Source organism: Spinacia oleracea, chromosome 3 (genome assembly GCF_020520425.1).
Source record: "Spinacia oleracea cultivar Varoflay chromosome 3, BTI_SOV_V1, whole genome shotgun sequence".
NCBI classification, from domain to species: Eukaryota; Viridiplantae; Streptophyta; class Magnoliopsida; order Caryophyllales; family Amaranthaceae; genus Spinacia; species Spinacia oleracea.
Window position 1 is genome coordinate 10202505 of NC_079489.1, and position 15656 is coordinate 10218160.

At 33.9% G+C, this 15656-nt stretch overlaps 1 long non-coding RNA gene across 1 annotated transcript; it reads right to left on the minus strand.

The window, feature by feature from the left end:
- Window positions 1-5485: 5485 nt before the first annotated feature.
- Window positions 5486-8647, minus strand: LOC130470657 (uncharacterized). The gene is made up of 3 exons (XR_008931375.1): window positions 7071-8647; window positions 5876-5950; window positions 5486-5511 (listed from the first exon to the last, which is right to left on the minus strand). It is a non-coding gene; the product is annotated as an uncharacterized lncRNA (long non-coding RNA).
- Between the last annotated feature and the right edge of the window lie 7009 nt (window positions 8648-15656).

Sequence of the window (15656 nt, forward strand, 5' to 3'; positions counted from 1 at the left end):
AGGTATTCCGTGGTGCTTTTCCTCCCTATTTTATTTGTTGTTAACTGCTCCTTACATCGTCATAATCATCATTTTTAGAATTTTAAGGTCTATGAGTTTTCGAGTTGGATGAGAATATGAAATGCCTATATATGATATTCTTCACGTACAATAAGATCGGGTACGTGCATGTACTTGGGTTTCTAATAAGAGGCTAATAATTATACCAAGTGATCGATAAGATACCTTGGAAGCTAGAATTGAACATCATTTTAATTTGTGAGCTTTTAAAGCCCATTCTTTTTATTGGAACATATGCTCATTCACCTAAAGGGACCTTATCATTATTCCCTTGAAGTTTTCCACTTATCTAGTTAGTATATGCTTTTTCTTTTTAATTTAAATGACATGTACGTTTTCATTTTTACACTCAATGTTCTTCAAAAGGCCGGTGAGAATTTTGTTACAATAATATAGGTCATGTTTTATTCACCAGAGTTTTGCTATCATGACTTTTGTTGATAGCACTATTGAATTACATGAAACTGATTAAGATTATTAAAAAATTAATAATGATTTTTTAATTTGTTATCTAGAAGTGATATGTCCTTCAACCATTGTAACGGTCACGCGTAGGGATGGGCATGGGCCAGATCTGGATCGGGTTTGGTGAGACCCAGACCCAGACCCATATTTTTTAGGTGGGCCCAGACCCGTCGCAGATCCTTTGGGTCTGAAAAATTTAGACCCATACCCAGATCCAATGGGTCTAATGGGTCTCGGGTCAAAAATGGGTCTAGTGTTATTTGTTTATTCTTAACATTTTTGTCTTATAAAATTTTTCCGCACCATTAATTTATCCCATTTACCATCACATATTCACATTCGAATAGTCACGTTATTTTCACTTATACTAGGTAGGTATACCTGAAGTTTCAAACTGAACATAATTGATGTTTCTAAACTTATCTGGATTTTACTGGACATATCTAAATTTAATAGAACTCGTATGTATCTATTTGAGCTTATTTTAGTTGTAACATGGATTGGCTTTATTATGAGGTAAGGTTCAATTTGAATTAGTTACCTAGGCCTTTATTGGTTCTTGGTAAATGTTAGGGGAGGAATGTTAAAGTTAGTTAATTGTTTTGTCTGTTTAGCTTTACTTTTGTATAAATAAGTTGCATTGTAAATTGTAATCTTCATTCAAGAATTAATACAAACATCTTCATCTTATTCTCTATTCTCTCTCTAAAGCATTCTAATTCTTCTTCTGTCTTATTCTCTCTCTCTCAATTCTGTTCAAACTATCTGAACACCATTATTGGTTGTTCAACAAGCAGTGAGCTTAGCCTCCTGCATCAGTAAAGCTCTATCTGTTGTTTAGGGATCCTCTCCATTTCCTAAGAGAATGAAATGGATGGCCCAATTTTTACATCAACGTTATTGAATGTACGAAGATGGAAAATAAGAGGATCTTGTGAGTTTTTTTTTCTTACGGGGAAAAAAAAACTTAGTGATTTATAGTCACATTATTTTCACAATCTTACAGAGTACTCCGTAGTAACAACTTTATGGTTTATTGTACATTGAAGATGATTACCATTATATACACCCGAATATATCTTTCCAGATTATAATTACAATTGCACTTTGACCGTTAAAAACTTAAAATCAAATGAGACTTATTTATTTACGTAGTATTCGTATTAATAACAAATAGAGTAGTAATTTTATTTCAAACGTATGCATGGACAGGCACGACGTCATATTGAGAATTTATGTACTCTACGAAAAGCCCTTCCCTAAATATATACTTCTTCCGTTCCGGAATTATTGCACCATGTTGACTTCACACTTCCCAATGCATGACTTTGACTTGTTATCTCTCGGATTATGTATAAGTAAAAATTATAAAAAATTTATATTTAGAAAGTATATATCAATACTAATCTAATAAGATCTTACACGATTACATTTGTTTTACGTATATTTTACAAAAGATGGTCAAAGACACAACGTGAATAGTGTAAAAGTCAATAAGATGCAATAATTCCGGAAAGGAGGAAGGATAAATTCAGAAGTAAAAGTTGACCTTGACTTAGAAACTAAATTATGGAAGCTGAAAGCAAAGGCATAGCTGGATTTATAGACCGACGAACAATTTTGTTGACTTGAGCAATTATTTTCACTAAAGGTTGTGGAAAAGAGGAAGAGAAGGGTCCCATCAGTCGTCAGTTGCTTGATCTTTTGCCCAATTATTTCTTATCTTTGGCTAAAACTTTTGGAACACACAAGTTAAACAATCCCCAATTGAGACTCTCTTCTTTTTACCTTATTTTTACTTATTTTAGGTCGAATAAGATATGATAAAATAAGATAAAATAAGTTTAGATAAGAGAAGTTCATGGTCAATAAGATAAGATAAGATAATATAATATAAGATAAGTTCGGAGCCGATAAGATAAGATAAGTATTACATAAGGTAATACTATAAGTTTCAATAAGATAAGATAAGGATCAATAAGATAAGATAAGATAAGATAAGATAAGGGTCAATAAGTTCAGATAAGATAAGATAAATTCAGGAATAATAAGATAAGATAAGATAAAATAAGTGAAATTCAGGTGAAGAGAACACTACCTAAGGGCTAGGGCGTGTTCGGCGGTAGCTTTTGAGGTAGCGGGTAGCGTTTTGACCGAGTCAAGACGCTACTTGTAAAATTTGTAAGTGTCTGGCGAGGTAGCGGTTTAGGTAGCGGTTAGCGGTAGAGGTAGCGGTTGAGTAGCTTTTATCAAACGTTAAAATTAGTAGTGTTTAAGGTAGCGGGTAGCGTTTGACAAATTTATATTAAAGTTTTAAATAATATTTCAACTTTTATTTTATTTTATAATATCAACCGCTACTTTTACCGAACACTAATATCAGTTACCCGCTACTTTGACATTTAACCGTTACCCGCTACTATTGACCACTACCCGCTACTCCAACCGTTACCCGCTACCGCTACTTTTACCGAACAGGGCCCTAAGTGGCGGAACCAGAATTTTTAATAAGGGATTTATTATTAGATGGTTAATTTAAAATTCATAATATCAACCACAGTCTTCCTAATCTCTAACAAGTTATTTTACTTAGCATTTCCGTCTCTCTAATTAGCTAACATCCTCTCTAGTTAGCGCCCAACAACCACGTGAGTCTGGATTCAAACCTTAACTATAGTACATGAAAATAAACCTTCGATTTATAGCAAATCCGTGCACATGAATCTGGGTACAAAACTTGGAATAAACATTTTTTTTTAAAATAAAAATAAATGAAGACATCATTAAAATTACTATATTGTTGTACATCGAATGACTCGGGAGTCACAGAACATAGTAACATAGCTTACCATTGAGTTATAATAATATTTAAACGATATTAAAGAATACTTATTACATAAGTTATGTGTTAATTAATCAAGGAGTTTATGTTTTACTCGATCTCTAAATATATATGGGTAGGCCAATAAAAAATGCGGCTAACAGAAAATTATACTCCGTAGTCCAATATAATATAGTAATTGAAAGCATATTCAAGGTATATCCTACGTTAACAATATGAGTAATTGACTTAATTATGAGTAATGCATTGCAGCACTGCCAGCTTCAATATACACGCCATGTCGCCGTATTAGCAAAATTATTGTTACATTGCCCATTTGCCCGTCACTGACGACAAAAGTCGGAACATAAATGCCAGAACTTCAAAATTAGCTGCATTATGTATATAAGTATATTATATTGCTTCTTTTATTTTTAAAACTTTGGTCAATTTAGTACAGATCGAGTTTCTTATTTCTGTTGATAACTCCAAGAAAACTGTGTTGTGTGTTGTTATAGACTTTTAGGTCGAAGTTATTCCAGGATAAGTTTCAGAGAATTGAAATAGGTTTGGACAACTCACTAATATTTCTTTTTTTTACCTAGGCTTAATAAACGTTTACAACTACAAAAACAAGAGTACAAATCTGAAAGGGCAACAATCCCTTCTATGTTGGATTCTCGATTGTTGATATGACAACTCACTAATAAGTGGAGAAAACTTCGGCATATTTATAATTAAGTTCACGGAAGTTAACTAAAATTAATTAGTTGGAGTAACTCCTCAAGCTTAATTATAAATTGATATTTTCTCTATTTTTTCTCCAATGTGAGACAACTCATATGTGAGCATCATTGAATTTAACATCTAGCTCATAGGATATCATAAGTAATATAGTTATATTGTAACTAAAAATACATTTCTCGTATGTGTTTGTAATTTGTGAATGTACCACTTTTCAAGTTTCAGTTTTTTGTATTTACCATCTTATAAAATGTAATTTTATATTTACCATCTTAATTTTATAAAAGGTTTAAATTCACCACTTTTTAATGGTTTTCATCCAACTTTCGGTCCTTGTGAACCCTCTTTAACTAACTTTTTTAATTGGAAACCTAACAAAAGAGGAGGGAAATTAAAGAAGTTGGTTAAGTGAGGCTCATATGAATGAAAAATAAGATGAAATTCGTTAAAAAGTGGTAAATACAAAACTTTTCATAAAATTAAAGTGGTAAATACAAAAACATGATACTTAAAAGGTGGTAAATATAAAACTCAATTTTGTGGTAACGATTCAGAAATTAAAAGTAACTAAAATAAAAATAGCATATTCTTTTACTACGTATTAATTAAATATGTTTGTACTGTAAACATCGTGTACATGTTTTCTCGGTCTAGACATAAGCCAAATAAAAAATAAAAAATGTGAAGGCCTTACCTTGTAGGCTTCAAAAGGTTAGTTGATTGCATTTGTTTTTTCTCCTTAGATAACCTATCTTCCTACCTTAATCCAAAATAGAAGAAATTAATACTCATGAGAATAATATCATAGGACATATTTTTAAATAAATTTTAAGACCTAATCTTTGTGGAATTGACTAGGATATCACTAGTGGAAAAAATACCTGTTGAGGGGGGCATTTTGGGCTTATTGAGGCGAACAAGGTCCGCTTCGACAGACGTGGCTTCAACAGCTCACATAGCTGTTGAGGCGGGCTTTGTTCGCCTCAACAGGTAGTCTGTTGTGGGGGGCTTTCAAAAGCCCGCCTCAACAGCCCAAAACCAAAGCGAAAAATAAGGACCTGTTGTGGGGGGCTTTACAAAAGCCCGCCTCAACAGACACCTCTGTTGAGGCTCACTTCTTAAATGCCCCCCTCAACAGACCTGTATTTTTGCGTCAATACCTGTATTTTTGCGCCAATACCACCACTAATATTCTGCTTTAATTTTCTTTGTTAGGTAATAGAAGAACCATAATACTCATAAAATAGACAATTGTAAACAATAAATACTTCATTCACATTAATATTGAAATAATACTGTTTAATGTAATTTTACAATATAAATTCACACAAAAATAATCTTTGAATCTACAATTCTATTTTTACAAACTCGTGAAAAAAAGGGTCATCCTCTCTTCCTGGATTGTCCACATCTTCTTTCGCCTGCAAGGAAAGATGAATGACTACAATACCCACAACTTTCCCATGACATTGACAATTTATAAACATTTTAGATTGAGACTCCAACATGAAGAAAGTAAATCATGCACCGAATCAACATATGAAGATTTTAAACTTGTCACTTTATGATACACCTTAACGTGTATCGAAGGTTAAACCACGTCACGTGACAAGTTGGCCTCAATGGGACACAGCACATAAGACATACTTACAAGTCTTTTCTATGAATTCTATTAAAAACGGTTGGTTTACATTTACGTGGCCATATTACAGTAACAAGGTACAGTTCTCAGCCATCAAATAGAAGAAGATCGAAAAATTTCACAAAAACGAAAAGACAACTCACTTGCCGTAGTTGTGCATTGACTTCTGAAAGGAGACCTTCATCTAAAGAGTCTTCTTGCTCTCTTTGATTTAACTCCTGGTGAAACGTACAAAGCAAGTTAAGCAACTCAATATCTTCATACTAATCTCTTGAAAAATGCAAATAGTGGAATAAAAAACATAAAACCTCAAGAAACAAGAATAGCTAGATGGACCAGTCAAAAACATACTATAGATAATGCATAGAGTAAAATAAATAAACCCCAAACTCCCAGAGAAGATCTATGCATTATGTACATTTGATTGCAGATATTATGTAAATATGTTCCTAAATTTGAACAATTGAAAAATAAATTTTAGTCATTTACGCAGCTGTCAACCACACAATTCTATAAGAATACATCTGTTATATATAAGAATACTGTGATTTACAGTTGTGACACAGCCACACAATTCTATAAGAAATGAAGGAGCCTCAAGCAACTGGTTGGTCAAGTACTTGCAACGAAGAACATAGATAAGAAAAAGAGTATAGTGACAGTTGAGCCATTCCTGTGTATCAATTTAGTTACATATGCAGGACTATATATCAGTTGAAATTAGTTTATTACGGGAAAAAGAGAGTTTTGAAATGAACTTTTAATTTCTGCTTAAGCTCACGGATAACCTATAGTGCCTACAATTTATACACATTAAGCTAAGAACACAATTACATAAGCAAAAAGCACAAGACCATTCAAGACTAAGATAAAGCTGCAGTTCAGACTTCGGTAATCAAAAGGAAAAACTGAGGTACAAAACTGAACTAAAAGTTTGACAACAGAACAAGTCAAATTCATAAAACAAGAAAATGAAGCTTGTTCAGAGAGCATAAAATTGGGGCGGGCAAAATCTGAGGACAAAATAACCAAAGTAAATTTACGTAATGAGTACACGATAAATAACCAAAGTAAATTTACGTAATGAGTACATGAAATTCGACTAGATTTGGTCGTTACATGTTAAAAGGGTAAAAAAACAAAAAAAAAACGAAGACAAACACTGATCTATATCTGATATACTATCACTCGCTCTCTCATTTTTAGTGCACTGATAAAAACTATCTCGAAAGAACGTTATGAGTATATCCTGCATTCTGATTTTACAGCTCAACCAAATACCAAGAACCTAACTTCGAAGGGAAGATAATCAAGGGGGAAAAAGTTCAAGTCTCAAACCTTATCCGGAAAAAACCCATCTTAACTGAATTTGTATAAGGAGATGAAATCCCTGTTATTACCGTGTGCTGAATTTCCATATATGCCGAGATATATAAACGGGGGAATGTATAACTCACAATCTTATCACTTGGTTGGCTGGACCTTTCTGGATATTTCTAGCAATTATCATCTGTTGTTCAAATGACGTTTTCTATGCAGCAATACCAAAAAGAAGAACACCATAAGATTCATGTTTAATATTGCATGTTTAAATTCAGCCAAAAAGGATCAACTTAGGAACATCAGAGCAACTGTCACAATATCAAAATATAACCATGTCAATCACAAACAAGTTCTAATACAAGTTCACAATATCAAACCAACATTTGTTCAAGTGTTTTTAAGGTCTAACATCCAACAATTCACGAAACACTAGTGGAAAAAACATATCTTGCCCATTCAAAATCCTACATCAGCAAGGCCACACTATTTCGTGGTTTGGTGTTGAGAACATTATATACTGTAAAATGTTGGAGGCTAGGAGCTCTAATTCCTAGTTGCGGGACTTTAAGAATGTAATCAAAATTGGAAAGACTGTAAATAACAAAATTTGCATTATCCAAACCCAAAGTCTTTAAACATTAAGAAGTTTTTCCCATGATAAAGTAAGCGAATGTGTGATACATTAGACTTAGGCTCTAGCCTATTAATAAGAGCATAAACATGCATGATACAGCACCAGCACTTATATGGTGACCGGTTCCCAGAACAGTTTCACCATGACACAATCCAGAGTTAAGTTTTCTAAGTTAGAAATGCTAGCAACTAAAGACCAAAACACAGACAAACAGGACCAAACCAGAAGTAGTTACAAATTTTGTTTCACCACATCAATATATCCAGTACACTCTGACTTGAAATGTTCTTGTTGAGATTGAGTGAAGATTCTTAAAATGATTAACTCTAAGTACAGCAATCAACTTGGATTTTCTAATCCACCATAAAATGACTAGCACAGAACTCGTAATGTGTTGTTATATTGCCACTAAACATTGTCATGATCTCCATGTATTGCTAGCTTTTTAACACACACCAGACAAAGCGTAAGGAGAGAATAATCAAAGTACTAATAAGTTTAAAACCAACCCTGACAGCCTCAGAAAACATAATACCAAGTTGGCATTTGAATGATAATTAACTACAACAAGATTACAATATATAAGCTACGCTACTATATAATTTCTCAATACAGCTGAATAGCAGGATTTATCTTATAGGGTACACTAGTTGCAGGAACATCTATATGATAACGGCAAAAATTTCAATGCAATAATTTAAACACACATCTGTTATACATGACTGACAACTTACAGCCACAAGCAATCATATACGTTTTTTCCAAATATATTGGGGCCCAGTCCCCGGCCACCCCCCTTAATTACTTATTTTACTATAGTACTGGTAATTAACTAATTATCACATTGGGGCCAAATTGTTGGGAAAAATGAGGTAGGCCCCACTTCCGTCAGGACAAAATTCCCGATTGGGCGATTACTGTTATTTCTCTATCACTGTTCCTATATGACCCACATCTATAGCGCTTCAACTTCTCATTTGGAATTTAACATCATTCTTCATTGTGGACACAAAGAACACGTCTTGATAAGTATTGAACGCGGTAAGGGGCACAGAGGCTGTCATAGTCTACTCACGTGGGTATGTACGTGTGAGGTGTTTGCTGCAGTACATGAACTAAGGATGGTTCATTTTACCTATGCAAGAAAACAGATGTCACCAAAGTAGTTTTAGCTTCCTTAAGAAGCCTTGTCCACCATATTATCCCTTGTCATGGCATGTTAGTTCACCTTATTTTAGGTCTTTATGACACAGATAGCTAACAGAGATAGCAGATGTTTACAACTTCTGGGTGCTTGCTTCTGTTAAAGATAGTCAAGGAATGCAAAATAACACGCAAAGAACTGAAGATTACTCTAAAAGCTTAATAGCAAGTGTGAGTTACTGAGTCCCTACTTCTCCTTACAGTCCTAAGCCTGAAAGTACCCAATTCAATTCCAGATACTATGATGTCGACTTATTATATTAATATGAATAACGAAGAAATTCAGTATGCAAATTAGAAGCGTAAAAGAGGAAAATTATTGAAATAAACCTTAATTGCGATTATTGCAAATATCGAAACCCCTAACTTAATAAATTTCAAATACAGATCTTCACATTATGCATCGAGGCATCAAAAATTATATTTAACCAATTAAAAACAACATAACATCATATATCTACACTATATACCGAAATGCGGCATCAAAAGTTCAAATTGAACAAATTCAACACTCATAACATCAATTTTTTGCAATAACAACATAAAATTAAGAAAAAAGAAAGCAGAAACGATAGATCTAGAGAGAAGAAAAGAGGTTATACCTGAATACCATGCTCGAGACAGTAAAGCTACCAGCAAGAATTTTCGACCTGGATATCAGCTTGACCGGTGTGGATTGAAATTCCTTCATTTTCGCTTGAAATTTTTAGATCTAACACGAAGATAAAATGTTGAAAGAGGAGAGAAAAAGAGAACGAAATCGAGGGTGTTTATGAAGACACCTTCTTTGAAATTGTAGAGAATGAGGGAGAGGGAGAGGGAGAGAAGATATACCTCCCATGGAAAGGGGCGGATGGTTTGAGGAGTTTTGAACCGGGAGAGAGGAGAGGAGAGGAGAGAGAGAAATGACTCTTTCACGCTAACAGAAGAAATGAGGAGGAGAGAGAATTAAAAGTTGGAGTATATGCGATTATTATCTGTTGAAGCGAACATTTAATGCCCCCTTCAACAATTGCTTTTGAAGCGAACAAAAAAAATGTTCGCTTCAACAACCCTTTATGATGTTTGACCCGCGTTGACCGATTGGTTATTGAAGCGTATTTTTCTATGCCCCCTTCAACAAGGGGGCTGCAATAAAGGTTTTTTCTACTAGTGATGATCATTGCTTAATCATTCACAATATGCAGATTCAGGTAGTGTTCTCTTCACCTGAATTTCACTTATCTTATCTTATCTTATCTTATTGGCTCTGAACTTATCTTATCTTATCTTATCTTATCTTATCTTATTGATCCTTATCTTATCTTATCTTATCTTATCTGAACTTATATATTGACCCTTATCTTATCTTATCTTATTGACCCTTATCTTATCTTATTGACCCTTATCTTATCTTATTGACCCTTATCTTATTGAAACTTATAGTATAACCTTATGTAATATTTACCTTATCTTATCTTATCTTATTGGCCCTGAACTTATCTTATCTTATCTTATCTTATCTTATTGACCCTAAACTTATCTTATCTTATTGACCCTGAACTTATCTTATCTTATCTTATCTTATCAGACCTGAAATAAGTGAAAATAAGGTGAAGAGAACAGAGCCTCAATCAATTGTTAGCCACGTACGTACAAACAGAAAGGCCCTTATTAAAATCAATATTTTCCTGATCAAACAATTGTCATATCAATAATTAGACTATTGTATATAATTATTAACTTTAATGTTTAACACTTTTGACCTATATTTTAAGTTTATTTTGGGCTTACTAATTACTGCCACATATTACTCATAACCGCTCTATTTATTTACCCATACACTCTCCCATATGTACTTCCCTCATTTACCTTCTTTCACCTCTAACCTTTCCATCACATTTCTGACCACCACCACCTTCGGTTGCCACCTCCAGTCACCGCCACCTCTGCGTGTCAATCCGGCCACCGCGTATTGTTACATGTCCGGGTCTACCGGCGGAACCTCGACGATTTCACAAGAGGTTTTTTTTTGTCCCGGAAAAAATTAACAAACTTCTGCATTAAGTCTTTACCATGGTCGAAGCTCAAAGTTCATAAGTCTCTAAAATAAAAAATCTTGGTAAATTAATTCAAATTAAACCATTAAATAACATAGACTTATGCATATTAAGCTCACATGTACCGTGGTGTAGACTTTATGCATTTTAAGCTTCTGCTATGGTACGAGCTTAAAGCTCATGGGTTTATACCATGGTTGAAGATCAAAATTCATAAGTCTGTACCATGGTACAAGCTTAAAATTCATAAGTTTGTAACATGGTACAAGCTTAAAATAAATAAGACTGTGAATTTTTTCTGGATTAAAAAAAACCGGTGGAGGTCGTTTCTCCGGACAAATGCGCGCGTGACAATTGGTGGTGGTTGGTTGGTGAAGCGCCGATGAAGGTCTTTTCTCCAATAATGGGAGAGGTGAAAGTTGGGGGAGAGAGAAATGGAAAGTTAGGATAAGGGTATTAATGTAAAATATTGGGTCAACTGTTAAAATCCGGTCAAATTCTGGTCAACTGCTAAAATCCGGCCAAAGGTCCCGATCAACAAATTTTTTTATGTTTTAGGTCCCAAGTCACCACTTTCGTTATAAAAGGTCATTTCTAGCAAAAAAAATTTGCTTATAAAAGGTCATTTCTAACAAAAAAAACCCTTTGTGTAATTAGTATTCACATAAAATTAGGATTGTAAGATTATACACCTATAAATATTGATTAATGAGAATACCCAAATCAGAGAGAATTACACTACTCTACACGAGCCTTTTTGGATATCGAGAGTGGAATCAAGGGAACAACCATGACCCCTAGATGTCAATTGACATGTTCGGCGGTAGCGTTTAAGGTATCAGATAACGTTTGACCTATTCAAAACACTACTTGTAAAATTTATAAGTGTTATATGACAGTTTGGGTAGCGGTTCGAAGTCGAGGTAGCGGTTGCCGGTTGACTCTTGATTTTATCATATTTTAAGGTTTTGTTTTTTAATTATTCAATACACAACCCAACCAAAAATTAGAGCTAAAGAGACGCAATGAAAAGAGCTAATTTGGCACTTATGTTAAATTAACTTTAACTAGGAAAATATAATACTTTGTGCAAGTCGAAAAGTGAAATAGAGGGATTTATCATTTAATCTAGCGTAAGAGGTAATGAGGTATCAATAATACTGACTGATCTGTCATAATGCGTACATAATAGCGTTATTACTTGTTATCCTTCTGAGTTCTGAAACAATAATACTCGTAAATAATTATAAACATATTTAAGTTTGTGTGGTTTGACCTCGTGATAAAGGACGAGATGAACTAATTAAACAATTAAATATTTAATAATCAAATGTAAGGGTTGTTATCAATGTTGGGATCTCTCGCAACATCCCAGTTAAACAATTATTAGCCACTGTATTTTTATATTATAATAAATCAAACTAACTCCAAAAAGAACCAAAGTTGACCACGTATTGTTAAACTCTGCCCTGAAATTTCACGGCCAAGCCCGTTGATCGAAATTCGAGCCTAAAAAATGTGTTTAGAGCCCTAAACACGGTTTATCGCAAAAACAAATCCGCCAAACTAATACTCTTTCTGCTCTAAAATGTTAGTCTCTCTTGAAATTTAATGCGTAGTATAATTTACTATAAAGACCTTTTTCACACGAAGTTCAAAGGAATCTAGCTCATATGCGTAAAAAAGATAAATAGTTGAGGAGTTTAATATGGGATAAACATTTATTTGGAATTAAATAAGTGAATCGTTTTGATATTATAAGAGAATAATGAAAATAAATTTAGCACAGAATAAGAAATGATTCCAAAGGAGACTACAAAAAATAACTCAATACGGAAAGAAGACTGACATTCAAGAATAGGGAGATGGAGTTCCATTTTCCGGGTTAACTCATTTTGATTAGTAGAATTGGGCACATGTCACTACTACAAAAATGGGCAAAGAGACCCGTCCAAAAAGGCATAAGAGACCTCCTCTGAGGGGGTCTCTAGATAGGGGGGTCTCTTTTTAAAAGAGACCCCCTCTTAGAAATGGGGTCTGTTTGTTAAAAGTTGGAGACCCTTCATGTAAGAAAAGGGGTCTCTTACGTAGCCTGATTATTAAAAATATTCAGACCCCATATGTAAGATATGGGGTCTCTTTGATTCTTTTATTAATTTATTTATTAATAAGCTCAGACCCCATATATAAGATATGGGGTCTCTTTGATTTTTTTTATTAATTTCGTTTCTAATAAGCTCAGACCCCATATGTAAGATATGGGGTCTCTTTGAACTTTTTAGTATTATGCCTAGAGAGCCCTTTTTACGAATAACGGGTCTCTTTTCATGTATGTTTTTTTTTTTTTTAAACATTAATTCAGTAAACCTGCTGCTGTAATATTTTTTTTATAATTTAACAATTGTAATTTTTACATGCTAAACCTGCTGTAATCTTTACATGCTAATAACCTGTACTTTTTTCATTCACCGATTGTATCAAACCACCTGCTGCTGTAATATTTTATAATAACTCAATAAACATTCCATAATAGTCCATATTACCAAAAAATATATTTACCAAAAATAATGTACAAAACGCAACTTTACATTAATTGTAATTTCCAAAAACGTAAAATAAAAAGTACGTTCTAAAATCTAATCATATATTCACACCGATTTGCCAATCAAAACTCATGGAGTTATTTCCATACCGTCATCTTTGTTTTCTTCATTTGATTCTTGCTTGAGAAAATACTCGAACCACATGTCTCTAACCTCATCAAACATTTTCTGTAAATAGGTTTCGTGAGAAACTGTAAATAAGTAACATAATTAGTATTTTAGTAAACGCATAGTTCTAGCAAATGCATAGTTCATTATAGGAAAGCATTTTGCACTTATGAGATTTGCCTTCTATCAGAAATGACATTTGCAATATCATCTATACTTGCAGCCAATCAAATCAAGTTTCGGAGTCGATGCCTAGAATATTGTATGAAACTGTGAAGCTACAAAGATAGATACAAGAAGTCATGCAGTCACTGTACACATGCAGTCATGCAGCTCAGAACGAAGCATACTATGTGCAACTGTGATAGGCCTGGGGGATAGCACAATTTCAACATCTTCAAGTCTACCACAGTTGCATTTCACAATTTCCAAGCACCCGACCAACTAACACTGATCTGCTTATCGTCCCACACCAGATTATAAAGGGCCTTACTTTGATTCCTTATTGTCCTTTCAAATCATCAAATCATCAAATTATCAAACCATAAACCTGAATCTGTTTATGCTCCTAAGACCACATAAAGAATCTTATATTATCCTAAAAAAAAGAAAACAAGAGCATCTACACCATCAAGGACAACTCATGTCCAACATCTTACTCTAAACAGAAAAACAGGAGCATCTACGAAAGAAAAACAATAATCCAGAATCAACCTATTAATAAGATCCTATGACATAAGGCAAGCAACACAATCAACCAACAACAAGAATAACCTCCAGCTAATATGAATCTGCTGCTGCTATGACAAAAAAGGTTGTGGCTTTAGACGAGTGGTAGCTGCTGTTGTCCGTAAGATAAGTGCAAGATGGGAGGTTGAGCTAGCAGAAGCTGCTGCTGCTGTACGGTACGGCCTGATGATTGCTAAAGGGTTGAGCTTGAACAACATCATGGTGGAATGTGATGCATCAAATGTAGTCAGGAGTTTGAAGAGCAGGTCTGAGGGACTATCACCACTTATGTTAGTCCATGATGATAATAATCGGTTGAGGGATGATTTTGAGTCTTTTTCTTGTTTTCATAGGATAAGGATTGCAATAAAAATTTAGAGTTGACTCCTCGGGGCAAGACTGTCTATTTCTTCTTCTAGGACGTCTTATGACAAATGATAAGTCAGCCAGCACATGTTTCACAGCTTTTGTAATATAAACCAATATGGACTAAACCTAAACTAAAACATAGGATAAGGATTGCATTGTAGGGAAGTTTACTGTTTAAAACACATTTAAGAACTTACACACGAGTTGGCTCGTTAAACCTTTGCTCATCGTGCAAATTTGAGATCTAAGCACTACATTAGGTAATACAATCAATTCATGAGGACCCTTTCAAAAACTATGCACACACTAGCAACTTGTAAAGGGAGGTAAATTTATTAATACTAAAATGGTGGTTTAAGTGGATCAAATAGGGAAAAAAGGTTTTGTACCTGATGCAAGACAAATTGACAAGTGAAGAGTTTTTATGCTCAAGCACATTGAATATTTAGTCCAGTTTAAGTTCCCTAATGAATAGCATATCAAGTCTGGAAATACTTGGCATGAAATTTAGAATATATATCAAAAATATTTCTTGACACGAGTTCAAAACCTAATTTTGGCTTACATGTCGAAGATCCAAAATAAAAGTACCAAAAATTCGATCTCCAAGTTCAAAAGAAGTTGGGAACCTTATGTAAATACAAACTATAAGGACACGCTTTTATTACTCTACCATATGATCCCAGTAAATATTCAACTAATATGGAACCTTTGCAATGAAAGGCGGATTGTTTATAGAGAAATCACAAATTGTATATGGATTGCCATTTTCAACCAGTCATCATTTGCAACTTAGATTCCTAAAGATGATTCTATTGAGATATTTACTCTTTTACAATTCGTGATTGGAGTACACTTTCATACAACTAATTAGTCAAAGTTCAACCTCTACATTGCAAAAATAAGATAACCTGGT